The 25,961-nt window shown below is 52.5% G+C and overlaps 2 long non-coding RNA genes across 5 annotated transcripts in view; both read left to right on the top strand.

The window, feature by feature from the left end:
• The window catches only part of LOC115902705, a 44,304-nt gene extending 42,218 nt beyond the window's left edge, over positions 1 to 2,086 (top strand). The window contains exon 4 of the long non-coding RNA XR_004060627.1: positions 1,999 to 2,086. This is a non-coding gene — a long non-coding RNA (uncharacterized LOC115902705). The remainder of the gene's footprint in view (positions 1 to 1,998) is intronic.
• An 18,008-nt stretch (positions 2,087 to 20,094) lies between these two features.
• Positions 20,095 to 24,649, top strand: LOC115902704. 4 transcript variants are annotated; one of them, XR_004060626.1, is made up of 4 exons: positions 20,095 to 20,476; positions 23,243 to 23,428; positions 24,020 to 24,301; positions 24,485 to 24,649. It is a non-coding gene; the product is annotated as an uncharacterized LOC115902704 (long non-coding RNA). The 4 variants fall into 4 exon arrangements; XR_004060625.1 differs by having other exon boundaries at positions 23,240 to 23,428; XR_004060623.1 differs by having other exon boundaries at positions 20,095 to 20,724.
• The last annotated feature ends 1,312 nt before the right edge of the window (positions 24,650 to 25,961 follow it).

The following is a 25,961-nucleotide window of genomic DNA, read 5'->3' as shown; positions in this document are numbered from 1 at the left end:
ACCGCTAAAGAAAAACATGATCATGCAATCCTTGAATGAATGATTCCAGCTCTGATTAGTGTTAGTGAAGTTAGCTGAGCCCTGGTGATAAGGCAGGAAAATTCCCAGGTTGCCAATAGCTTTGAAAATTATCAGACTCTGGGCAAAAATGTAGCTGGCGGCTGGCGGGGCCTCCCTGCGAAGGTGGCATTATTTAAGGCCGTCTCTCTCTTCGGGCTGCTCGCTGGAACGCGGCTGCTGCTGCTGCTGCAGCTCCTTCCAAGGGGCTGTGCCAGGGGTACGGATTAAAATGCTAATGGGGAGCGACCTGAGCGTGGACAGCCGCAGGTTTTTTCCCTGCCTGGCCGCATCCAGGCTTTAAATGCTGTTTCCAGAGGGCAGCAGTGGTGATGCCCGAGCGGGAGAAGGGCCTTGGGGGGCCGGCACCAGGCACGGCCCCGGGCTGGGCTCCGCTCTTTGTTCCCCAGAGCCGTCAGCTCCAGCCGTTCCTCATTCTATCTGTCAGATTTAAATAGGAAAAAAAAAAAGGGGGAAGCAACAATGGCCCATCCCCTTGAGATGGGAAAAAATTTAGGAGTGAGTTATCCCCGAGCAATAGAGCCAGGAGCCAATTTAATCCGATTAGCGCCCGCTGACAATGGATGCTCCTCACCCATTGTGGACAGAAGCTTTCACTTTATTTGTTTCTATTAGCCAAGAACCCAAGATATTGGAAAAGTGGAACTTTGCCCCAACAATTGAAGAAAAAACAAATCGAGAGAAATCATCTAAAGTGTCAATATTGATCTTTTGGCCCTGAGTGTGTGCGCAGAGGACTTGTTGAGTGCCCAGAGTTTGCTGTGTGCTCTCGGTGCTCCCCGAGCAGGGGGTGGTGGGTGCACAGGGCAGGAGCTGCCCAGGCGGAACAGAGGGGTTTCCATGGGAAAAGACTCGGAGCTGTTCACCAAACCACAGAGCTGATAGGAGATGCAGCAGGGCTTTAAACTGCCAGGCACCTGCTGGTGTTAACTCCCAGCTCCTCGGCGCACAGGCTCTCTGCAGGTGTTGGCAGAGGCTCCTTCCCATCACATTTCGTGGGGAGAAGCTGCTTTCCACACACCTGGAATGCATTCTCCTGTCTCCCAGCACTGATATCCTGACAGCCACGGCTCCGCTCGGCATTGCTGGCGGCTCCCCCCATCCCTGTGTGACTCCAGAGGAGACAGGGCACACCTGGGCTCCATGTGCTGCTGGAGCCACCTCCCTGAGCCACCTGGGGCACGGCCACAGTCGGGCAGGTTGGTGTGACCAGACCTGCTGCAAGGCCTGCTTTGTTTTCAAGAAGAAGGATTCCCCTCAGTGCTGCCCTGCGTATCCAAACCCCACAGATGTCCCCCCAAGAGCCCTGGGAATGCCACACTGGAGATGTCCAAGCCTGCCAGGCATTGCTGGGCAGCGAGGGGCAGGGTGGAGGTGGACACCAAGGTCAGCACAGGGTGGTGACCTGTTCCCTCCAGATCAACACTGCTGGCATTAAAACACAGCCTTCAGAGCCCTAGGGATTCCAAGGGGAATAGGAGGAGAGGGAGCAGGAGCACTCCCTTCACCAAGGGGGCCTTCCTGGGGACCCCCACCATGGGCTGGCATTGCTGGCCAGGACAGCAAACAATAAGATTTGGGGTTTTACCCCCAAGTTTTTTGCTGTCTGGAGCAGCAGGGACCCACTGAGAAGAGCAGTGCTCCCAGAAAAGCAGCTACACTGCAGGTCGGGAGAGGTGCCTGTTAACACCCCAGGCTCCTGCAGTAGATGCAGACCAGAATTCTGTCCTGATCTACACCCTTGCAGGTCAGGGGGGAATTCCCTGAGCACCCATCCCTCTCCTCCCTGGTGGTGCTGCCCTGTGAGCAACAGCGTGCCTGGGAAAAAAGGGGTCAGGAGAGAATTATTTCACAGAGCTACCCAACAAAAATAACTTCTTATGCTAAAATAGGAATTTTTTTCTCTCCCCTCTCTTCCAGTGGGCGGCTCCAGGTGTCAACTGAGCAGAGTCAGGATCAGCTGCAGTTATTCCAGAGTACGTGTCCACGTGCAGAATATTCCGGAACAGGTATTTCACTTTAAATTCATTCCCCGTCTTATTCCAGAATATTTTCCCTGCATAGAGAAGCACTTGGCTGGGGTCTCTGCTTGCTGCCGTGCTAGTGATAAGATGGATTGGCTGATCTAATAGGTCTTTTCAATCTCTGATTTTGAAAGCTAAGATTGGGAAATTAATTTCAGAAAGGTCAAAACAGAGCAAGGCTATCCTGCTGCTGTGCGATGGATCCTATTTTTTTTTTTAAATCTGCCTATTGAGGGAAAGGTTAGTTATTCAGCATCCTGCAAAAAGAAAGAAATAAATAAAGCAGGCCGGGGAACACAGCTGTGTATAGATCTGCTGACCCATTCGCAATCCTCAGTTAATGAGAGCGCCGGGGAGCGGCGGCGCTGAGAGGCGCCGGGGCCGGGGGCGCCGACCCCGCGGGCGGCGAGCGCGCTGTCCCCTCCTGTCCCCTCCTGTCCCCTCCTGTCCCCAACGCGCGTGGCCCCGGCGGTGGCCCGAGCCTGGGAGGTCTGCTCCCACCCCCGGCATGGGAAAACGCTGGGCACATCCCTGGGGTGTCCCCAGAAAACCCAACCCCAGGCGTGGAGAGGGGTAGCAGCATCGCTGGGAACCGCTGCGGTCGTGGGGAGGTTTGGGGAGTCGTGCCGTGGGGTTTGAGGGTAGGGAACAGAAGATTCAGAAGGAAAGGGGGGAAAAAGGAAAAACAAAGGTTTTGTGTAGGTATTTCCATGCTTTTAAATTATTTGTTCTCTTCCACCACAGCCAGACAGTAAAATTGTGTTAACTTTTTTACTAAATTGCTTTAGTGATTTTAAAGACCAAGGAGTCAGGGGGAGTGCAAACCGGTTAGGAGGGAATGACTTCTTAATTAACAACAAAATAGATTTCTCTTGTTTGTTTGCTGTTTGCCTTTTTATTTTTTTGGCGTCTCCACATGGTATATTCAGCAACCTGCTGAGCTGTCCTTCCTCTGTCCGCTCCTCTTCTTGTGGATGAATATGGGATGCTGGATTTTGGGAAGTGGGGAGAAACCCACCAGTTTTAGCAGCCCTGATCAGACCTTGTCCCAACAGCCCAGGGAGGTTGTGCTGTGCCTCTGGGGAATCCTGGTGGCTGCTGCTGTGCCTGGGATTGCTGGTGATTGCAGCTCCATCTCCCAGTGGGATGCCCATGGGATGTTCCCAAGGGGCTGCTGCAGGGAGGAATGGGGTGAGGGCTGAGCTGCTGCCAGGCCAGACCTCACGAGGCCCCTCTCCCTGATTTAAGGACAGGCTGTCCCATGAGCACTAACCTCAGAGCAAACCCAGAGAATCCTGCTGCTTGCTCTGGAGATGGGATCCTGACTGGAATACCTGGCCAATGGACCATTAATTAACACCTCCATCTCAGGTGTAATTCACCCCTGAAGCTGTACCAGCCAATGTCGCTTCACAGTTCCCTCTCTGCAGACAAATCCTAAACGTGTGTGGATCCAGGGCTGTCCCTACCATTCCTGGAGCTCTCCACTTTCCTGCTTTTCCTGTTGCTTTCTGCAGCCAGCTGTACAAAACCCAGACAGGAATGATGGGTAAAACAAATATCTCCAGTTGAGGATTCTGCTCCCAGGTTCAGTAGCAAATGGTAATTATTAGTCAATATACACAAACCACTTCATTTCCTCAGCACATCAGGCTGCACTGGGGGTAAAGCACATCTTGGGAAATGGGTTGTGTGTCTCATTCTGAACACAAGATGCCAAGGAAAACGCTGGAGCACACAAACCATAACATCTGGGTTATCCTTTACCAGCAGAGAATCCCTAGCAGGTGTGAGTGACACCAGAGCACCTCTGGTGCTGGGCAGAGTTCTCGTACCTTGGGATTTCTTTCTGTAACTTTCAGAGGAATTTTTCCCAAGTCCTCATGTTCCTCCCCTATCAAAGTGCATCTTTCCCTGCAAGAGAATCCAGGTGTCCACTACTCAAGCTTAGGGTCAAAAAGAAGTTTGGGGCTTTATTATCCTCTTTTTTTTTTTTTGTGTGCTGTGGACTTTTTCAAATTCAACCACCGCTTAATTGTATAATTTGACTGTTTTATTATCATCAATGCAGTAAATTCACATTGAGTGTGCACTTGTAGCAAGCAGGCATGGAGAAACAGAGCAATTCTTGGTGAGAGTGCCACAAAGCTGTGGCTCTGTTGGCATGGCCTGGGGAGGAGCAGCATGAGGGGAACGAGGTCCCCAAAACCTGTCCCTGCACCAGCATGTGCTGGTTTGTGGCTTGAGCTGCTCCATGGGGATCTCCTGCCCTGGGAGAGTCCCAGCTTTCCTGGGAGCTTTGCCCTGGCTGAGGGTCCCACCCCAGAGCTGCTGTGTGGGCTGTGGGTCCTCAGCCTCGGGCAGATCCCAGGAACACCGGGGAAATAGCCACAAACCCTATTTAAATAGGGAGCTGGTGGGAGGGAGAGGGGAACATTTATTACCATCTAATCCCGCTCAGGTTTTCTACACCATATGTCTGAGCAGCAGAACATGTGAAATGTGTACTAATTACTCTGCCTGTGTCATGTGTGTATATTTTATATGCAGTCCCTGACCTTTTTGTTAATAACTTCACATTATATTCATTGACCTGAAACAAATTGAATTCAGTGGCACTCACTCCAGAATTGAATTACATAGTCTTCTTAATTGGTCTCTTATTTAAATGTGGAAAAGTAACAGTTTACCACCTGTAATTATTCTTTTCCTTAAGAAATTCCTGTGGAGAGCGTGTGTGTGCACGCCTGTGGCACACGTGCCGGGCTCGTGTCCGGGAGGAATTCCCACAGGAGCCCCAAGCCCAGCTGGCACCGCGGGGCAGAAAACAAACCCTAGGAGTTTTTTAAGAGTCCATCTGAAGCAAAACCTCTTGTAAAAGTGTGTGAAAGCCCTGGAAGGATCTCCTCTGCTGGGGGAAAGGGCAGCCCTGGCCCAGCAGCCCTACTCAGCCCCCACCAGCCAGCATTCCCTCGCTTTGCCAGGTCCCATCCCGGGACATGGAGAGCACAGAGGGTGGAGGTGGGAGCTCTGGGAATGCTGACCCGCCGAGAGTGGAGGTGGGAGCTCTGGGAATGCTGACCCATCGAGAGTGGAGGTGGGAGCTTTGGGAATGCTGACCCACCCAGAGTGGAGGTGGGAGCTCTGGGAATGCTGACCCACCGTGGGAGAGCGCGCTCCTGGCTGGAATCTCCGCTCAGCTCTCATCCTTCCAAGGCCGAGTTAATTCGCGGAAGCCGAAGCCGCGAGGAGGAGACTTACTCTTTACTTACTATATTTAACTTAAAAATGCAAATGTTATTAGTGTCCCGATCAATGATAAGAGTGCCTTTGTGCCAGGCTTTAACCTCCATTAGGGGGGATTAGGAGAACGTATCCACATTGGCATTTTCCAAGTGTCACTGTGACAGCACTTGCTGCACAAATGCCTGGCTGTCACACTGAGGTTTATCACCAGGTTTTTTCCTGCGAATGCAGACTAATAAGCCCAGAAATTACAATTGCCTCCCTGCCGAATCTGTGATAGGCGGAAATAATGATATCAGTGCCCTGCTAATCTCCTGCCTCCGCGCTTGGCACCAGCCTATTGAGTCACCTGTCATACGCCGCTTTGATGAGGCGAATTCAATCTCTCAGCTATAATGACAATGGAGCCATTTTAATGTTTGGAAATGATTATGTGAAGGTTTCTCTTTGCTCTGTCTTGGCAAGCAAACCAGGTCAGCGTTCCGGCTGTGTCTCCCGCCGCCGCTAACGACTTGGAAGGAGCTGGCCTGTATTAAGTGAATATGCCAAGTTATTAGAAAGGAGATGCCGAAGGCAGCTGGAGGGGGGAGGTCCTTTTTATTTCCTTTCTCACAGCAAGCGTGAGCCTGAGAAGATGCTTCACACACGTGAGCATCTCCCACGCACCCCTGGTGCCCGGCGGGCCACGAGAGCCCCGTGCGCCGCGTGCCGGCAGCCACGGGCTCCCCGCCCCAAAATCCACCTGGGAATGGCTGGCTTTGCACAACAGGCCGCATGGAGCTGGCTTCATGGTGAACAAACCAAGCTCCCAAACCTGTTCCGAGCCCTCCAGCCTGCTGGTGTGCTGGGAAGGGGGCTGCTGGAGGGCTGCACCCAGAGCCTGGCTGGGCAGCCATGGAGAGAATCTGCGGTGCCGGATCCACCCCTGCCCGGGTGTCCGTGTCAATTCACTTTGGGGTACAGACACTGAATTTCTCCTTCTCTCAGGTGTCTCTGTGTGTGAAACCAGGTCATACTCCACCTTTGAACAGGAGCTGAAACACTTGGTTTGTTTATTTGAATATAAAAGGAAAATGACTGTTTCCTCAAGCTGCCAGAGGTCCCAAATGCTCGGAGGAAAGCGTCTGCAGCTGGATGAGGGTTTAATTCATCTTGGAGAAGCACAGGGTCTGTCAGAGCCCATAGGCTGGGTACAACCTGGGGACTCTTGGTGCTGCCCAGTCTTCCAGCTGGATGGCCTCTCCTGGCATCTCTGCCAGGATCTCGTGGGTGTGGGTGACACAGCCATGGCCCAGTCCTGCAGAGAGGCCGGCACATCCCAGCGGGAAGCGCTGCTTCCCACACGGTTCCGTCACCACTACCCTGTGGGAGCCTCTGGCACTGAGGTGTTTGCTACCTTCCCTTGGCCTTCCCTGCCAGGGGATGGGTTTTAACCACTACAACATTAATTTTCCAGGATCTTGACCAAGTCTTTGCTAGGGCAGGGGTAAAGCAGCAGAATTTCAGATGTCAAGCTTTTATTAAGGTGAGTGTTCAAGGCTGGCCCTGGATGGGTGTCCTGGGCCACTCTTCAGTGGGTGAAAGGCAATTGTTGGGCTGGAGAGAGGACGGAGCAGAGCCCAATTGACCCACACCGTGCAGAGAGCAGCGCTGAGCCCCTTTCACCGAGGGTCCTTGCTAAGAAACCTTTTTTATTAGAGCTGAGTGCTGGAATTATTTCAAGGAAGTGATTATCTGCCTAATAACGACTGTGCCCGCGTGAGCGACCGCCACAGAAAGAATCAAGGCAGCAGATTTGGAGATGGGCTGAGCAAAGCAGCGGTGGCACAGTCACACGGGGCTGTCCCCTTGTTGTGTTTGGAGGGATGCTCCTGCTGGGAGCTTGGCCTTTCTGGTAGGAATGGGATGGGTGATGGCATGGATGCTGGGATGTCCTTTGGTTTTGGGAGAGCCCAGCTTGGGGCTGGGTGTCACCCTGCTGCCCTGCCAGGCTGGTGCCTGCATGGTGGGGAGCTGGGCACCCCCACATCCATCTCCCCTAATTAAGGCAGCCAATCTAATTAGGGCGGTGCCCCGCGCAGCCACCCCATGGGGGCGCATCAAAGCCAGCGTGGGGCTGGCGCACGGGCAGCGCAATTACCCGAGTTAAGAAAACATCCCTGTAATTAGCCAGGCAACTCCGAGCACAAGGAATGGAAATTAGTCACAGCGCAATAAATTAGTTGGTGCATATATTACGTGCCGGGAGCACCCCGGGGGCCTCCTGTTTTCAAAGCTTTGGTTTGCAGCCCCATGCCTCTCAATAAAGCATTCATCCCTAGGTGATTATGTGCCAGCAAAAGGAGTTTTTAACTGAATTACAAATTTTCTTTTCTAATTCTTTTGTAGGCAGAATTGGGATCCCTCACTTTTTCTCTCTCTTTTTTTTTTTTTTTTTTTTTTTTTTCTGAAGGTCCAGGGAGCAAAGCCACTTCCCTCCCCCTTCAGCTAATAATTAATTTTCAGCTTTTCAGGGTGCTTCAAGACCCTGCATTGTTTGCTTTAATTGGGAGCGGTAGTTAAGGAACTATTTCAGAATCCCTCCCCAATTCTGAACTATTTTAGCTGTCGTTTCTTTCCTGGGGGAAGAAAAGGGGAGGGCGAAGCAGGAAATTGGACTGTAGCAGCACATAACATTTGCATCAAAATAATACAGCCGGCAACAGAAAATCACAATCACATCACTCAGAAGGAAGGAACAGAATACAAATTAAAGGAATAATGTAAATTTTTTGCCATTAAGCTTCAATGACCATTTGAAATGGTGCAAGGCACAAAGGTTTTGATGAGCATCATCCAGTTTGATTATTCATACTTGTGCTTCTGCTTGAATTAAAGTAGGAGTGCTAGAGCCTGTTAGAGCAAAATATTTGAATTGGTAGTGAACTCTCACCTTTACTTGCATCCATTTACTTTTCAAATGAATACCAGATAAGTTAGTGCATTTTATAATCGGCCTGTTTTCCAGTGAGTGCTGTCATTACATACCAATTTCTTTTAGAAGTGCTTCCTAAGAAACATTAAATACTTACGAATAAGGATGTGTCCATCACCAGCAGCAGCCCTCTGCGAGCAGGGCGATGCAGGCAGGTTGTGTGTCCTCCCTGCCAGGGCTGTGTGCTTGGATCCTCTGTCCCATGTGGGGCTGCCAGCAGTGTCTGACCTGGACAGGGAGCTCCTTGTGGGCTACAGGAGGTGCTGGTGTGTGGGTGCTGCAGAACCATGTGCAGGAACATCCCTGCCAGGCTTTCCAGCAGCAGCCATGGGAGGAAAGAGCGTTGCAGGAGCTCTCCCTCCAGCCTGCAGCTTTCTCCCCTGAGCTATCGCTGCTTCATCCTGGTTCCAGCACTCGCACACACAGATGGCTCATAGAGAGGAAAAACAAGAGGAAAGACCAGGATTGGTGTGAGTTTTCAGGTGCTGCCCTGTGAGTAATTATGGGTGCATGGGAAAAGCGTGGAGCATTAGGGTAGGGCGGCAGGAACCTGCTGGAGAAGCTTCCCTGGGGCCTGGTCTGACCAGCGTGAGGGGCTGGCAGGTTTGCTGGGTGCCATGAGAGCAAAACTGGCCAGATGATTGTCTGAGGAAACACCGTGGGATTAACGGCCTCAAAACATGCAGCAGGAGAAATTTAGATTGAATATTGGGAAAAATTTCTTGTCCAGAAGGGCTGTTGGGCATTGGAACAGGCGGCCCAGGGCAGTGGGGAAGTCACCATTCCTGGTGGGATTAAACAGATGCATGGATGGGACACATGGGGACATGGGTTAGTGGTGGCCTTGGCAGTGTCGGGGGAATGGTTGGACTTGATCTTAGAGGGTTTTTCCAGCCTAAATGATCCTATGGGCTTCTGGAGAAGCCAAAAGGCAGGCTCAAAAATCAATGCAGAGAATCCCAGAAAGATTTGGGTTGGAAGGATCTTAATGCTTATCTCATTTCATGGGCAGGGACGCCTTCCACAGTCCCAGGTTACTCCAAGCCCCATCCAGAGGCAGCCACAGCTTCTCCGGGCAAAGCTGGTTTGCTAAGTAATAATTGGGTTATTCCTAATGAGCAACGGGCTGGTGATGCTGCTCAGAGCCATCCTGCAGCTCCGTGAGCTTGGAGGTGTCAGCAGAGCTCCTGTGGGCTGGCAAACACCCACTGCGGGATGCCTCGCCCTGCCCCGCTCCAGGGCTCGATAAAATGCCTTTTATTAAGATGAGGGAGGGGGAAATCAATGCGACTACACATCAAACCCGAACAAACCTCCGGTTTAGCAATTCCCGAGCAATCCCTCAGGAGCCAATGAAGGCCGGGTTATTTAAATGAGAAAGGCCGGGATGAATGCCTGCCTTTGTCCGGGCGCTTCCCCAAGGTGATCTGGGTTAAACCCGTGCTCTCAGGGTTAATTATCAGCTGCTTTTCTTTTAAAAATGTTTTTTTCCTTATTGACACAGGGGGGTTGATTTATGTAATATCCATCATAATTCCCAGATTTCTGTAGATTACAAGGGTATCCCCACGCACCGCTCTGCTGGTGGAGGGGCTCCGCGCTGCCTCCCGCCTCACTCCGGCCACCTCCCGCTCCCTGGCCCTTCTTAATTAGGGATGTTTAATACGAGGGGCTCTGGGGTGCAATTAAAACCAAATAAAACAAAAAGACGGCGTGGAAAAGCGCAGCCCTGCTCTTTCCTTCGGTCTTCTCCGCCTCCCTGGTGTCTGTGATGCCTCTCCAGCCCACCAGAGATGGGTTTTGGGGACCACCAGCCCCAGCCCAGCAGAAGCCCAATCCCATTCTCTCCAAACGGGGGGAATGGCCCCCCATGCACCTATGGGGTCAGAGCCCTGCAGGTGAGCCTGGAGGTGATGTGGGGCCTCTCCTGTTCTCCTCAGGAGTTCTACAAACCGGCCAAAGAAGAGGCCGGATTGGCATCCAGCTCTCTGAAGCAGGTCTCCCAATTCTGAATCCCTCAGTCCTGGGGAAAAGGAGCAGTGCCTGACCCCTCCAGTCCCGAGGTTTGAGATGCCCCTGTGGTGTTGAGGAGGTTTCCCTGTGCCCAGGCTGGGCAGGGAGGAGGGAGGAGGCACAACCAGCTCCCGACACACGCAGCACCTCAGAGACTGGGAATGAGCGTGTCCTTGGGCCTGGCTGCTCCACGTTACTCATCTCTCCATACTTCTTTTTCTTCCTCCCATCCTTGGGTTTGTTGCTGCTTGCCCCCTGCCCAGTGCCTTTGCAGGCCCTTTTGCACGTCCTTGTTTTCCGGCTGCTGGCCTGCGTGTGGGCAGCCACGGATTTCTGACAGCGCCGAGCGCATCCCTGCCGCAAACCACGGCTTTCAGGGATCATTCCACTTGACTGGCTGAGAAGAAAACTGCTCTGATAGAAACTATGTCATAATAGTTGGGAGCTGGATAACAACGCCCCGCTGCCGGGGCTGATCTATTCTCCTACGCCAGCGCGGGGAATTGGTCTCCACCAAAGCAGAAAATGGAGCTGGCTTTTCAGAAGGGTTTAAAATTAAGTGGCTCTGGAGTCACCAGATGATGGTTTTGGTAATATTTCTGTGGCCAAGCCAGCCCTTTCGTTCTGGGAGGTGCTGGTCTGCAAAGCAAATGTCCCACGGCATCAAAGCAGAGCTCCTCACAGAAGTTTAAGTTTGGCTTTCAGCTCCCCAGGGCAGCACTGCTGGCGATGGGAGGTGCTGCTGCCTCTCAGGAGTGACTGGGGGGAGCTGGTGAGGTTTAAGAGCGATGATGAGAGGAATGACACATGCTCTGGATTTACTCAGAAATCAAGAACAACTGCCTAGGTTTGCTTTGCAAAGGCAGAAATGAGGGGGCTGCTTGAGAGTGAGGGCTGGTCACCTCTGGCGATGGCGGGCAGAGTGACACGGGGAGACAGAGCCACCACTGGAGCAGGGCTGGAATAACGGGCTCCTCCCATGTCTGGCTGATGCCCGTGGCACTCCATCCCAGCTGGCACACTAGCAAGGGCAATCTGAGCAATTAGTTTAACTCTGGGCGTCCAGTTTGGTTTTGCAGGGGAGGAGGCGCAGTGACCGCACAGCAGCCACGGAGCGCGCAGCAGGTCCCTTCCGATGGCTCCCGGCGGCGTCCCAGCTGGAGGCTGCCTGACAAGTGACGTTTTTCCATGATCCCAGGCCAGCCCAGCCGGATGCTGCAGCCATTCCCTCACTGCTGGCCGCTGCTCCCTTTTCCTGGCGCGCTTTGTGCAGCTGGGGTTGGCTCGTGCGATAAATGGACGCCGTTCAAAAACATGACTCCTCTGAACTTTTTAACCTTACACGAAAGGGAGGAATTCTGAGAGCAATGGGTAAAATTCAATTAACTGAGATGACAGAAAATAATCTACTGAGCACATACATCAGGCAATTGGAAGCTTTCATACCTTTCAAAAAGGAAATAACCTATTTCTTTCCTTGTTATCTAATGACACAGGAGTTTATTTCTCTGGAAGCAGTTACAAATCTACCTAATGGGGCCTAAATGCTGTTGCCAGGCAATTAGGGGTTCATTGTGCGGCTAATTCTTTCATTTCCATGGCACTGGTGATTGTAGTGGTGGGCAAGCTGAGGTCCTTGGGCCGTGTTTGCCCCCTGGGCCATGTTTGCTCCTGTGTGGAGCACACCTCTGGCTCTACTCCTGTGTGGAGCACACTCTAGCTCTGGGTGTGCCCATGCTCCGTGGCTCTGCCTGGGGCACTCCTGGCCTTGTCACACCATGACTTATTCAGTGTCTGATCCCTGAGTTATCCCGTCCCTCTGAGCTGATTCCAAAGGTTCCTGCACAAGCCCGGGCAGCTTTTGGTTATGAATGAGTGCAGAGAGACACACAGGGGCATTATTTATCTAAAATATATAAGCAGGAGGAATCTTCATAAATCACAGGCTGCTATTATCCTGGGGTTCATGACAGCCATATCTTTTTCTTTCCTACAGAAACCCAGAATACATTAAACACCCCAGGCCTTGGAAAGGGACCTTTCAAACCTGTACAATTGCTCTGTTTATCCCATTCCTTTAGCATTTAATATTTGAAGTCTGTTCTGCACAATCAATCTTAAAATTACACGATTGATCTTCAAATTAGGATTTAAGCCAGAATTTATTGAGGGGAAGCTCCTATATCTGCCTGTAGGAATATTATTCTTTATGACCTGAAGAGTGGGGTGGTTAATCCTGGAGGGAGAGCCTTTGGAAAACTGTTTCACATTGGGCTCTGCTCATGTCAGGCCTGTTGGGGAGCACTGGCAGGCGTGGGGGAAAGGCTGTGCCTGGACCAGGATGCTGCAGGAGACCTGGGATGCTGCAGGAAACCTGGGATGCTGCAGGACATTGCTGCCCTGCGGTGGCACCTCACAAGATCATTCCAGAAGGCCCCTCCTTGGGCTGCACTTAATCAAGGGCTGTGCCCAACAGTTTACTACAGCGTTTAATTAAACAAATTTACCTTTTGAGGGAAAATCCTTCGCAGGCAATTTGGGTTCTGGTGTATCAGAGCCTTTTTTTGAGGTGACTAGTGCTTTTAACCACTGTCTAAAGTGCAGGCGGTGTTAATTAGCATATTTAGGATTAAGTAGATTTAGCATGCAGTAATCATTCCCTAATTCAGTAAGAACTATCTCTGGTGAATAGTGGACATTAATGACAGTTGCAAGAGCTTAGATATTACATAATCACTAATTACATTCTGCACAATTAGCGGAGACTCCTCAGTGTGAATGGCTAATGGCTGATTTGTGTCAGCAGCCTGTTGTGGCTGTAGAGAAATATAAACAGTCTGCCTAATGTTCTGAGGGAATTAGCATAGGCAAGGAGGTTATCTGTGGAGGTGGGAGGCCGGAGGAGCTCTGATGGATGGGCTGAGCCTGGAGCCAGCATCGTGCCTGGACCTGCCCTTCCTCATGGATGGCCTCAAAATGCCACCACACACTTTGAGGCTCTCAGCTGCCATGGGCAGAGGATAAATCTGGCACCCAGGGGCCTTGGAGGGAGTGGTGGGGTGTTGTACTGAGTGGTGAGTGAAGCAGTGCAGAGCTGGTGCGCAAAGCCAAACCCTTGGTCCATGGAGGCCTCGTGCTCCGTGCCAGGGAGCAGCCGGGAGTGAAGTAGGGCAGGAGCAGCAACGTGCAAGTGCTGCTTGGTTTGTTTGGGGGTTTTTTCCCACCACTCTGCCTCTGAAAATAAAAATGCAGTAGTGTCTTGCCCTGCCACATTTGGCGTTTCCTCACCATTAACCATTTCCTAAAAGGATGAAAAAGCTGAGCTTCGCTTTCCACCCATCGTGCGTGTCAAAGCTGCCCCTCAGGAAAACCTTGGGCAAACCTTCTGGGGATTTGGGCAACACTGAGGTGGCAGGCAGGGGAATCAATCTGTGCCCCATTAATTTTTAGTGATGGATTCTTACAGGCAAATTCAGGCTCCCACATTTGTTGTGTGATTAAAATGAGGAATAGCAGCATTAAGCTGAGGGAATAGTTTTGGACAAATCCCAAGCTGGAGACCAGCACTGGGCCCCTATACCTTGAGGTATTGGGTATTTTAAATTAAGATTGCATGTGGTTTTAAAAGGCATTGTCAGAGCAAAAGCAATTTAACAAAAGGCAATGTATCTGACGGCGACTCTCCTGTCTGCCAAGTGCTCTTCTCTGCGAGCGCATTGTAGGGAAGCAGATTACATCTCCTGAATATTTTTGTCTGTTGCTCGGTTCATTTTCATAATAATAACTCGCATCCGTCTCCATCCTTTCATGTTGAAGGGTTGCAAACTATTACACAAACACACCCGCTCCTGCTGCAGCCACCTCCAGGGGACAGCCGGCGGCTTTCGGCAGCGGGGAGCGGGATGCGGCCGCCCGGGGGGACACTGACCCCTCTGCTCGGGGGCATGAGGGGTTCTGGGGAGCCTCAGCCTGCAGCTCACCCCAGCTCCTACCTCCAGCACGGACCTCTGGGTGCCTGGCTGCTGGGGAAACGTGGGGCAGGCGAGTCACGGTCCTGCCTGTGCCTGGGGGGGACCTGCAAGGGACACACGGGGCCCAGAGAAGCTGTGGCTGCCCCTGGATCCCTGGGAGCATTCCAGGCCAGCTTGGACAGGGCCTGGAGCGACCTGGGATAGTGGGAGGTGTCCCTGCCCATGGCAGGGGGTAGAATGAGATGGACTTTAAGGTCTTTCCAAGCCAGGATTCTGTGTCTGAAGGAAAACACCTCAAAGCCCTGGAAGCCTCAGCGAGAATACTTCTGCCCTAGCACACAAGTGGCTGTGCCCCATTCCACGCCCCCAAGCAGGACCTGGGGAGGGTTTACAACATCTGCCATGTTGTTTCCCAGCTGCTGGGGTGTTCAGAGTCGAGGCTGAACCTGCTGACCTTCGGGTACCTTGTCTAGAAACCCCCATTTTTTCATCCCTGTGGCGCCAGCAGCTGGGCTGGCACGAGGTAAGGAGAGCAGTGGTGGGGCTGAGGCCGGCAGGATTTCTCCTTGGCGTGCTGGGGAGGAGCAGTTCAGCAGGGCAGACGTGGCATGGAGAGCACACTGTGTTCAGTTAAGGTCACTCAAAGCCAGGCTCCTTGGTGTCACCAGTGGCTTTTCTGTGGCAAGGACCAGTCCCTGCTGCTGGCCTCAGAGCATCCCAGCTCCTCCAGCCTGGTGCTGGGGGTTGGAGACAAGTCTCAGGCCCCAGCACGGGGCAGCATTTCCCTAAGTGCTGTTTGCCGAGGCAGGTGCTATTCCTTACATTATCGCCAGGACATTTAAATCTCACTGATTGGCATTGTTGTCTCAAAGACAGTGTTTTTCCTGCTGAGAAACTGCATTAGATTGGCGAAACGGAGCTCATTTCCATTCACTCAGCAGTCTCTCTAGAAATGACATGCAGTGCTTGAAACTGTTTATTTCCAAATTCAGGCCTCCTCCGCATCAGTCATCAGCTTCAATTACCAGTTTTCCGGAGCCGAGCCATCAGGCAGTCTGACACGAGGGTCCAACCTAATTCCCACCTTCTCCAAAGTCAAGAGCATAATGTGCAGATGAAAAGGTGGAAAATAGCCTGGACTTCATTAGCATGCAGAGCCCGGCTGTTCATTTGCTTGCTGCGAATGGAAGTTCTGACACTCGGCGCCTTCTGCAATATGAGAAAAGTCCTCTTCAGAGTATATGATGTCCTCACCAGCCAGCAAAGGTCATCAAAAAGGCAGGCGCTGACCTTGCTCCCTGCTCTTCATGACTAGTTTATTGATTCCAGGAACACCTCATTACATGCCGGATCAACATATTATTGCCATGTTCAGCGGCTGAATTGTTTACAAGTGTCTTTATAACCAGCAGAAAGCCTTCCGGATGATGCATGACTACACTCATTTGGATGTGACCTGCCAATTAGATGTTATCCGATCCGGTGCCGTGTGTCCTGATCCCTGACCGGGCCCGCTGCCCTGCATCAGCACGGGCCCATTTACTACTTCTTTCGAACGGCTCTTTGGCAAAGTGTCCATTAGCCTGTCAGTCTGTAAATATTTTATTTTTTTTTACCTCGGGCAGAGCGGTGGAGGCGCCGCCGGCGCTCCCGCTCTGTCATTTGCTATGCATGAAGTTGATAATCAGCTGGGGGAGGCAAGGGGGTGTTTTATGGCAGCGTCTGATGGCCCACCCCATTTGCAGTCAGCCTGCGTGGCCCGCGCTCCCGCGCCGCGTGCCACCCCGCCACAGGGACCCGGCATATTTTATTCCAGCACCGCGAGACTGCTGATTTATCGGTGGGGGGAAGGCAGGAGCGAACCCTCCTCCCTGTGCTCAGCCTCCCCCTGCCCTGCCTCCAAAGGCCCCATAACTTACCACCCAGCAAATGCCTTCCCCCTTCTCCATCTTTCCGGCGCTTTGTGTTCTCCCCCATTAATATATTGCGCTGCGTTATTTATCCCGCAGCCCGGGGTATTTACACGCGCAGAGACGCGAGAACTTCAAAAATAAATCACGGGGCACGACTACTATTTTAATCTCTCATTACAGACACTTCTGTGGCTCCATAAAGAAAAGAGTGGCGCGGCAGCTCGACGAGCGAGTCCGTAAAGAGAGATCTTCCATGCCAAAAAGCGGTGCTGGGATCCATTTCCGGGCACCACAAGTTTGCACAGGCTGGGTTTTGATTTTTCCACCTCAGCCTTTGGTGGTGGTAGAGCGGCTGAGGTGCCAAAGGAAACTCTGTGCAGCCGTGGATGTGGCTGGTGTGGCAGTGCCAGGATGTCCAGGGGGCTGTGGCCTAGCTGGAATATGATAAAATGTTCACACGCATGGCACTCTCCACCCAGAGCTCTGCAAACATTAATCAAGTTGCCCGGTGCCCCTTGGCAAGTGTCAGTGCTGAAATCCCCCTGCTGGGATTAAATCCAGGGACCAGAAGGGCTAAAGGGCTCCAAGGGTGAACCCACAGCCCCAAAAACGCCACATCTCCAACATCCTGCTCTCCAGAGCTAGCATTGCATCTCCCCAATCCCAAAACCCACCGTGCCAGGCCCTGGGCTGCCAAACCACAGGAATGTGAAAGGAGGGAGGAATGCCCATGCTGGGTGACAGAAAACAGCTGAGGGTTCAATTCCCTCCTTACAACATGAAGCATTGGGAATTGGGGGCAGGAAAAAGGGGGGGTTTGAATTCCTTAAAACAGCACAATTAGCTTCCAAAATAAAAACTGGAATGTGTTTGTTTAATTAAAGCTGAGGCAAAACACACACTCAGGTCAAACCAGCCTCAGGCTCCAGAGACAGCACAGTGCATTGATCTGAATTTTGGAAAGGAGTGGAAAAAGCTTCTATTTCCCAGCAAATCCCTGGCTCTGGGCAGCCCTGGAGCTGCCAGTGTTGAATATTCAGAGGGCTGATTCCCCACGGTGAGCTCGGAGCCGGCGCTGCAGCCAGGTAACAGCGGGAATGGAGCCTGGGAGCTCCAAATCCCAAATGTGGGATCTCCATTGGGGTGCAGGGATCTCCCTCCCCCAGGAGAGGTACCAGGTCTGGCCTGTCCCACGGTGCCAGTGGGGAGTCTGGCCTTATTTTGGCTGTGCGAAGCCTGCAGTGGTTTATCAAGCCCCAGACATCCCTCCAAATTTGGCACCTCATCCCTTCGCTTCTGTTTGCGTCCCTGTTACTGGATTTCTGTTCATGATGTAAATTCTCCTTTTAAATGGGAGGAAAAAATCAGCTCTTTATGACAGCAGACATTAAAGTTGTATGACTATGAAGAAGTGCATTAACCTTTCCTTTAGCTTGGAGAACTTCATAATCTTAAAAATCAACTTTTGATTAATTTTGGAATGATGCTTAATGCCTGAGGGGGGTGAGGAGCAGTGGCAGCACCAGTGGAGCTCTTTGCCACTCTAACTTAAAGTCAGGCTTGCAAATGCTGCCAGAACCACGGCCCATGCAGATATGGAATCATGGAATTGTGAAGGTTGGAAAAGCCCTCTAAGATCACTGAGTCCAAGCATTCCTCCAGCACTGCCAAGGCCACCACTAAATGGTGTCCCCAGGTGCCACACCGAGACATCTTTTAAACCCCTCCAGGGATGGGGACTCAGCCACTGCCCAGCTCCAGGGCAGGAGCAGCCTGGTGGTGCTTGGCCAGTCTGGAGCTGGACCTCTGCATCCATGTGGGTAAGGAGGAAGCAGCCACCTCAGTTTTATTGTAAGATTGGGTTTCCCTGGCAGAAAATCAGGATGTCCTTCCTGGGCTGAAATTTGAATTTAGCAGGGCAACTGTCAGCCGTTCTTCCTTGGAGACTGGGGCAAGGAGACAGCCAGAAGAATCCAGCCCCTTTCCAGGGGGTTGTGTAGGGAAGGAAGCAGCTGAAGGGCTGTAAATGCTGCACCCAGCGAGAGCAGTTCATGGGGCCACAGACCTCACATGGATCCACCTGGAGCCTGGAGCTGGGGGACGTGTGAGCCTCTCCAGGTGGTGGGCACACACTGGGCAGGGTGGGCTCTTATTAATTACTACTAACAACTTATTTCACATGTCGTTCTCGATGGGATTTTGTTGCAGAGGGCTGCTGATATTTTAGGGATACACAGGGCGAATCTCTGTCGGCGCAGCCAAATCCCCGGGCCGGGGCTCCGAAGCCGCCGGCACAGCCCTCGCCGAGTGTTTCCAAACTGAATAGTCATTGGTTTGGCAGATAATTCAGAAACTATTTGTATGAGCTGTTTATCAAATTATTAACTGCACAGATGTTGTTTGGTTGAAGAGCAGCTGAACCTTCTCTCTGCCAGCCGGGGAGACAAAGGTCTGCAGGAATAATTGGAGATGTGCATGGAATATTAAATTAATTTACTGCTCTTAATTCTTATGCAAATCCTGACCTCTGATAGAGCCTATCAATTACCCTGCACACAGGGAAAAGAAAGGAGAACAGTTTCTTTCTTTTCTTTCCCCCCCTCTCCTTTTTTTCCTGTTGTCCTCCACTTTGGGGTTTTGTTTCTTTGTTGTTGTTGGTTTTTTTTCCCTTTTGAAAGGGAACTTGGGAAAGGAAATATTTGTGGGAAGAAAAAAAGCCATTTATTTGTGGTGCAAAGGGCCAGGATTATTTAATTGAATGTCCTGGTTGCAGCGATGTCCCCTGGGAGACAGGGTGCAGTTTTTAACATTGTGGGGTGCTCAGGGGAGGCCTGGGAATGTAGGCAAAAGCCAGGCTGGAATAGCTCTACATGCTTCCCCAGGAGGGGCCCCACTCTGCCGGCACCGTGGTGGGCTGAAGTGGGAGAGGGCTGGAGGCCCGGGCTGATCCCAGCCGGGTTTTGGTGGGGCTGGGGGCAGGAAGGGGCCCCTGGCTCTGCTGGAATCCAGCCGGGGTTCAGGTGGGTTATCAGGGAGGGCTTCCTGCCCCGATAGCCGGGCTGATTCTGCCTGTAATTACCAGGGAAGAAGAAAAGGAATTTGTTGTGAGATCCCAGGTAAAATGAAGCAGGATTTAATTGGTCCTCGTTAAACAGAGCTGGGTTTCCAATGTGGAGAAAGGCCTCGTCCGGGCAGTGTTTAATTGAGGCTGTGTGTGCGCTGCTCAGCCGGTGCTTAAAGGCAGGCGCCGGGCCCTGTTCTTTCATCCCATTTTCTAATAAGGATAAATAAACAGGATGAATAATGCCATCAGTCTCTCCCTCGACCCCTGTGAGACCCCAGCAGTGCAGTGCTGCTCCCTGGGATCCATGAATCCAGGGCGAGCAGGATGCCTCGGCACGGAGCACCCGATGCGGCACCGATGGGCTCCGTTAGCAGAACCCCCAGGTCCCGCTACGGAGCAGTTTGGGGAATTCTTTGGTTAGTGCTTGTCACAGGGCACAGCCACTAACCAAAGGAGGGGATGGGGCTCAGGAGGGGAAAGGAGGGAGAAAAGAATGGAAAATAAAATTATGTCTTTCCCTTCTATTTTTCCTTTTTTTATTTTTTTCCCCCCTGTAAATCCTGGGAAGCGGTGGGAGACTGCACTCCCCCTCCCACGCCGCCCACTCGGGTAATTTCATTTATCCCGCAAATCTAATTAGCAATCCGTGGCTGACATTAATACAGATCTAATGAGGCCGGCGATGACCAGATTATCAGCGCTGACAGAGCCTTAAAGGCACATCGAGCCCTGCAGTCAGTGGGACCTGGCAGGGGAAAAACTGCTTTAAAGGGGGGAGAAGAAAAAAAAAAAAAAAAAAAGAAGAAGAAGAAAGGAGGAAAGAAAGAAAAAAAATAGATGAAGGAGGGGGAGAAAAACATGAGGAAAAGCAGTGCGGGTAGGGCTTGGCTGCTTAGCTTATTAAGGGAGCTGGAGCTTTGCTGGACGCAGTTTATCCACCAGCATCGGGCCTCTGTCCCTGCTTCTCCCGAAATACCGTTCTGCAGAGGAGAAAAAGGAGGGGGGAAATAAGGGAAAAAAAAAAATAAGAAGAAGCTGGAGCCCAAGGAGTCGCTGTGCAATTTATTCCAAGGGGTGGCTGTTGAGAAGGCGGCAATTTGCGGCGGCCGGGGGTTATTTAGTGCGATATGAAATCAAATGATCCTATTGCTCAAATAACAGTGTCTGGGAGGAGAAGCGAGCGCGCTCCAAAGGTAATTGTCTCCAGATGATATTCCTATTATCCCCCAATCCCGGCCTAAACGCTGCCAGCGCCGGACTGGAATCGATACGGGGGGAGGACCGGGGGGATCCCGGGGCCGGGGGGAGGCATCCCCGGCACTGACCCCCCTCGGGAAGGGCGGCAGGGCTTCGGGAAAACCCTAAATTCCCTGTGGCCGCTGCCTGTCCGTGCCTCGGCGGGAGCGGCGACACCGGCGGCGGAGCCGAGCGCGGAGCCCAGGTAAGGGACCGACGGGGGGACGGGGAGTGGGAACCCGGGTCCTACCGTGCCCCGGCGGGCAGCCGCTCTCCGAGCGGACCCTTCTGCATCGCATCACCCCAGCACAGGCTGTCGGGTCCCGTGCCACCTCCCGCGGCCCCGGTCCAGCCCCGCCGCGCTCGGTCAGCCGCTGCTTGCGATCACCGATGCCTGCGGTCACCGATGCCTGCGGTCACCGATGCCTGCGGTCACCGCCGCCTGCGGTCGGTCCCGTTTTCCCGGAGCCGCTGGAAGCGCAGCCGGACCAGAGGCGGTTTCACTCTGGATCCCCGGCTCGCGGATGGAGCGGCGGCCCCCGCTCTCCGCGGCGCTGCCCGATGGTAAAATCACCGGAATTCAATGGCTTTGAGGGAAACGGCGGGGGGAAATCCAAAGGGAACGGAAGGCGGTGAGGGGGAGACGGGAGCGAACCGGCGGCACCTACCTGGGCGGGGGTCCCCGGGGCCGGGGCCGGGCTCGCTCCGTGGCCGCTGCGGCAGCGGGGACCGAACGCTCCGGGTGCGGCAGCCCAAGGCGAGCGGCGGTCCCGCAGCTGCTCCCCAAATTCCATCGGGGTGTCCCCCGCGCCGCCCGTGGGGTGGCCGGGGTTCCGCCTGGAGCTGCGGGTACAGGGACGGGGATTTTCCCCTTTCCGCTTTTCTTTGTCAGCCTTTCGCCCGGGCGGGCAGCGCGTCCCCGGCGCTTCGGGCATAGAGAACAAACGCGCCCGTCCTGCAAAAAAAAATTAATAATGCGAGTATGGAGGGAGCGAGACTCCGGGCTGGGGCGCTCAGGAGTGTCCCGGCTGGGGCAGCTCTGTGCTGCCGGGGGCCAGGGTTTGTCCCGGACCCGTAACAGCGGGAGGTGGCTGTGCTGAACTAGCGGGGACACTGCGGGGAGCAGCAGGAGGAGAATGCTCAGGGTCAGGCGCCTCTCTCGGGTCAGGTCCTGATGAGAACAGGGCACAGGTCACCCCCCGGGCCGCCAGGAGAGGCTGGTGCTGTTTGTGGGTCTGCAAACAGGCAAAGCATTTGGAACCTGAAGCCTGGAGGTGAGCCCCAGCCTTTGCCCCATCTGTGTGTCCCCCCCGTACTGCCTCGCAGGTATGTTAGAACGCGTTTTTCAGCGCTGTCAAAATGCTCTGTTGGAGGATTTTTCCATCTCTGTTCAAGCCTTTTTGTCAGCTTCAGCCTCAGGTTCCTATTTCTGTTTGGTGTGTTCTGAATGGAGCGCAGGGCCCAGGGGTGCTGAGCTCCGAGCAGACACAGCTTAATTAATTGGATAGTCCCATGCTTGTTCCGCTTTTTACAAACAAATGAACAGTTCATATGTGTGGATCCTTTCATTCACCACCAGAAGAATCCTCTGCACAGGACAGGGGGAAAATGCCTAATCAGTCACAGCAAACCAGCACGTTGGTTTGGGGTGGGAAGTGAAAAATACCTTGTCCACTCAAACCTGGATTTCACAGCACCGGAGGACTGGGAGAGGCAGGGTGCAGGACTCGCCCCAGGTGGGACCTGGGCTGGCTGCACAGGCAGCGCTTCCTCAAAGCGCTCCCAGGTCCGGGCATTCAGCTCCAGACCTCTGGCAAAGTGAGACTGGAACAGAGGCAGCAGCCAAGCTGTGCCCGGGCAGGAGCTTGGGATCCCCTACGGTGGGAGCTCGGAGCTCCTCGTTGGTTCTCCTGCACGGCCCTTTTGCTGATCCGCTCGTTTTTATTTTTCCACCTGCTGACCCGCAGGTGTTCCTGCTGAGACACAGACGTGGTGGCGGGCAGTATTTGAATGCTGGGCTGTGAGGAGGCCAGGGATCCTCCAGGGACATCGTGTTTGTCTGTGTGTCTGTCCCAAGAGCCGCGCCCCGCTGCCCGTGTCGCCAGATCCTGGATCCTGGCCCCACACACCACACGGCTCGCCCAAGTGCCTCCCTTTGTTTCAAACTCTTGGAGCCTGGAGCACTTGTTGAACCTGACCACGAGTGCATCAAAGTGGCTGACAATTAGGAAATAAACAAATATCATTTGAGGCGGTTTTGGGCGGAATCCAGTCATACATGGATGGGCTCGTTGCTGTTTGTTATCATATTGAATATTCCTCATAGCTGGGATATTTGTGCTGTGCAGCAGCGTCCCCGGCACGGCAAACATTGCATTATCTCGCTGTGCAAAGGCTTCATTAATCACAGCAGACAATGGGCCAGCCACATCCCTTTGAGCCTGGTGCTGGGATCCTCCGGGCTTTTCACCTTGTCCAAATGCTTCATCCCTGTCAATGCAGTCAGCAGCTCTTGAAAACCGATGGCTCTGAACTGTGGGACTGACAGGAAAACGTCTAATTCAGTTAAAAGAATTCCCCAGTTATTTTATATTCTCCCTTTAATTTTTCATGGCTTGTAGAAGCTAAACTTTTTCAGTCTTTCTGTCTGTACATGAGATCAATCCAGTCATTTGTTAAAATGCTAATGAAAGAGCCTGATAGATCTGTGTCCTTTAAAGCAGCAGCAGCAGTGGCAAGCACTGAGATCGAGCAGGATGGAGTGGCCTGGCCAAGCCGTGGCCCTGCTGGCAGGAGCTGCAGGGTGGACAGCAGAGGGAACACAGCTTGGTGGTGAAGGTGCTGTTCTCCTGAAAGAGGATCCTGGCAAAAACATGGCTTGGTGCTGGGGACGGCTTGCTGAAGGCAAGGTAGGACCTTGTGTGCTGGGAACGGGTGTGGGTGCAGTGTCCCCTTTTCCTCACTGCAGTGTCCCCTTTTTTCCTCATGGCAGCAGGACAGTCGGGCACAGGGAGTCCTGAGAGCCCCCAGAGGGATGGTCTCCATCCCACATCTGTGAGGAGGGGAGCTCGTGGTGGCAGGCCTTGTGCTGGGTTCTGTCTCCTCGGCTCAGGCTGCAGCTGAGCAGGACCCTGGTCCCCCCAGCCATGGGACCCCAGTGGGCACTTGTGGCACTGAGCTTGGCTCTGTGTTGTGAGCCATTTCTGCCGCTTGCAGTCTGGTCACTGCAGGCCTGAATGAGCCAGAATACCCTCTCCTGAACAGAAATACACCAGAGCTGGTTCAGTTTGGGGAACAGAAGTTGAAGGAGCCGTGGCACAGGGCGCTCATGAGTGTGAGGTGTAGATGCTTTCAGGGAAGATGAGGGTTGAGCCCTTTGGCTGTGAGTGATCGGGTTCGAATTCAGCCTCTGGGCTCACATCTCAGAAAGCCTGAATTCAGTTCTCAGTTTTCCAGGGACAGAGAAACTCAACACTGTCAATCTCCTCTTTCCTCTTCAGACAGCAGCAGACACTTGAATGGAGACTCCTCGTGTTTACAGCCTGGTCACACGAGTGACTGAGACCCAAAATCTCCCTGACATCCTCTCTGGATGCTTGGCCTTGGAACAGCCTCGTTTGTGCCACACCTGCTCCCTTCTGCTCATGGAGCCTTCTATGCTGCACAGGACACTGGAAAAGCACTTGGAGATGACTGGAGAAAGATGGAGCTTCCTGGAAAATGGTCTCTAAACCAGGCCCTTCCCTGTGCCGTGGCTTTTCTGGGGCTCATTTATATCAGTGGTATGTGCTTATATCTCAATTCTCCAAGATCAATTCAAAATCCACGGACAGTGACATGCCTAGGGGCTTTTCAATTATGTCACTTTTGGCTAAGGCCCTCACATTTGTAATAAACATGACATGCTTGTAACTGCTGTGGTCTCCAGGTTTTTGTGTACTCAGCCGTTGTGTTCTGCCTTCCAGGTTCCTGCTGGAGGAACTCTGTCACCTTCCCCGAGGCAGCAGAGCTGAGGCCAGACGTGGTGTGCGCTGCTTGTGCATCAGACATGAGTAATAACAAGTTTGGAGGAACTGTACCACTTAATAAAAGCATTTTATTACATTTAAATGTATTAAAATGTGAACATTAAATTCAACGCGCTAATTACTGCTCCCAGGCATTGCCGCTGACAGGAAATGGATCCTCACAATTGCTCTGCTGAGATCACTCACTGCTGTTACTGCTCTTTGGTTCCTGGTGTGTTATTAGTGCTCTGCATTTGGGACTTGAGTCATTAACAAAAAGGACTCATATTGGGCATTATGTAAATTCTGTATGTTTTCACACAGCTACCGGGGCCTGTGTTATGTGTCTCATTGACAAAAAGAAAAGCAAATGCATTTGGCTCTGCCCTGGCTTGTGGGCGAGGGATCTCAGGGGTCACCCAGGCACAGAGAGGGAAAACCTCTTCCTAACACATCTCTGTGTTTCTGCAAATCCCTTTCCAGGGCAATTTTTGTTCTCCCCCTGCCCCCAACTTGGTGCATGTCCCATGACACCCTACAACAAATACCAACAATTCCTGCTCTGTAAGGAATTTCCCACTTTTCTGGGAGCGAGGGGTTTCCCATCCCTGCAGCAGGCATGTGCAGCACGTGGATCCATTGCCCTGGAAAAATGGGAAAGGCCTGCCAGGGGTCTCTGGTAGGTGAGAGACCTGTGGCCAGGTGCTCAGCTCCGTGAGGCCAATCCCGCACCTTCTGGGATGCGGTTACTTCCCAGAGGAAAGGGGGATGCTAAAGGACACGTGGCTGCCTCCCTAAATGAAAAAGAGTGTAAAGCTGTTCAGATTAGTGCACATCAATCCCTGCACTGGAATCAAGAGATGCTTTGGTTTGGCAGCACTGGGGACAAAGCCACCATTTCGTTCAAAGTGTATTTAATGCGACAGAAGGAGGCAGCTTCCTTTGACAGTTTTACAGCTCTTATCAGATTACATCAAAATTAAATTAAAACAATCTAAAAGAAGTGTGAAGTACTGCAGGGAGAACACAAATAAAACACTCCTCTTTGTAAGCTTTCAGGGAAGGGACCACATTCCTTATCAGGGATGGGAGGATGGAGATTATTCTTGAGTCTGTTATGAGCCCAGAGGCTGCGGTGAGCACTGAGACATGGAACAAAGTGGAAAATACATCGGGGGGACCAGGCTAAGGCTCCTTATTTCCTTATTTTTTGTTAAACAAATTGCAGGATGTTGAGCCCTGCTGCAGTTCAACACCCTCAAACCCCAGCCTGAGGTCCATAGTGAAAGAAAACCTCCCAGGGCTGCCCAGGAGACAAACTTTCCACCAAACCCTCAAAACTGGAATAAGGCTTCCCGTTTTTTCAGTTTGGGACTAAGGCTTCCAGTGGGCTCAGGATTTCAGACAGTGCTGGAGGCGCTTGGAAATTTTGCAC

Source organism: Camarhynchus parvulus, chromosome 3 (assembly GCF_901933205.1).
Source record: "Camarhynchus parvulus chromosome 3, STF_HiC, whole genome shotgun sequence".
NCBI classification, from domain to species: Eukaryota; Metazoa; Chordata; class Aves; order Passeriformes; family Thraupidae; genus Camarhynchus; species Camarhynchus parvulus.
This window is presented reverse-complemented; position numbering and strand designations above follow the sequence as displayed.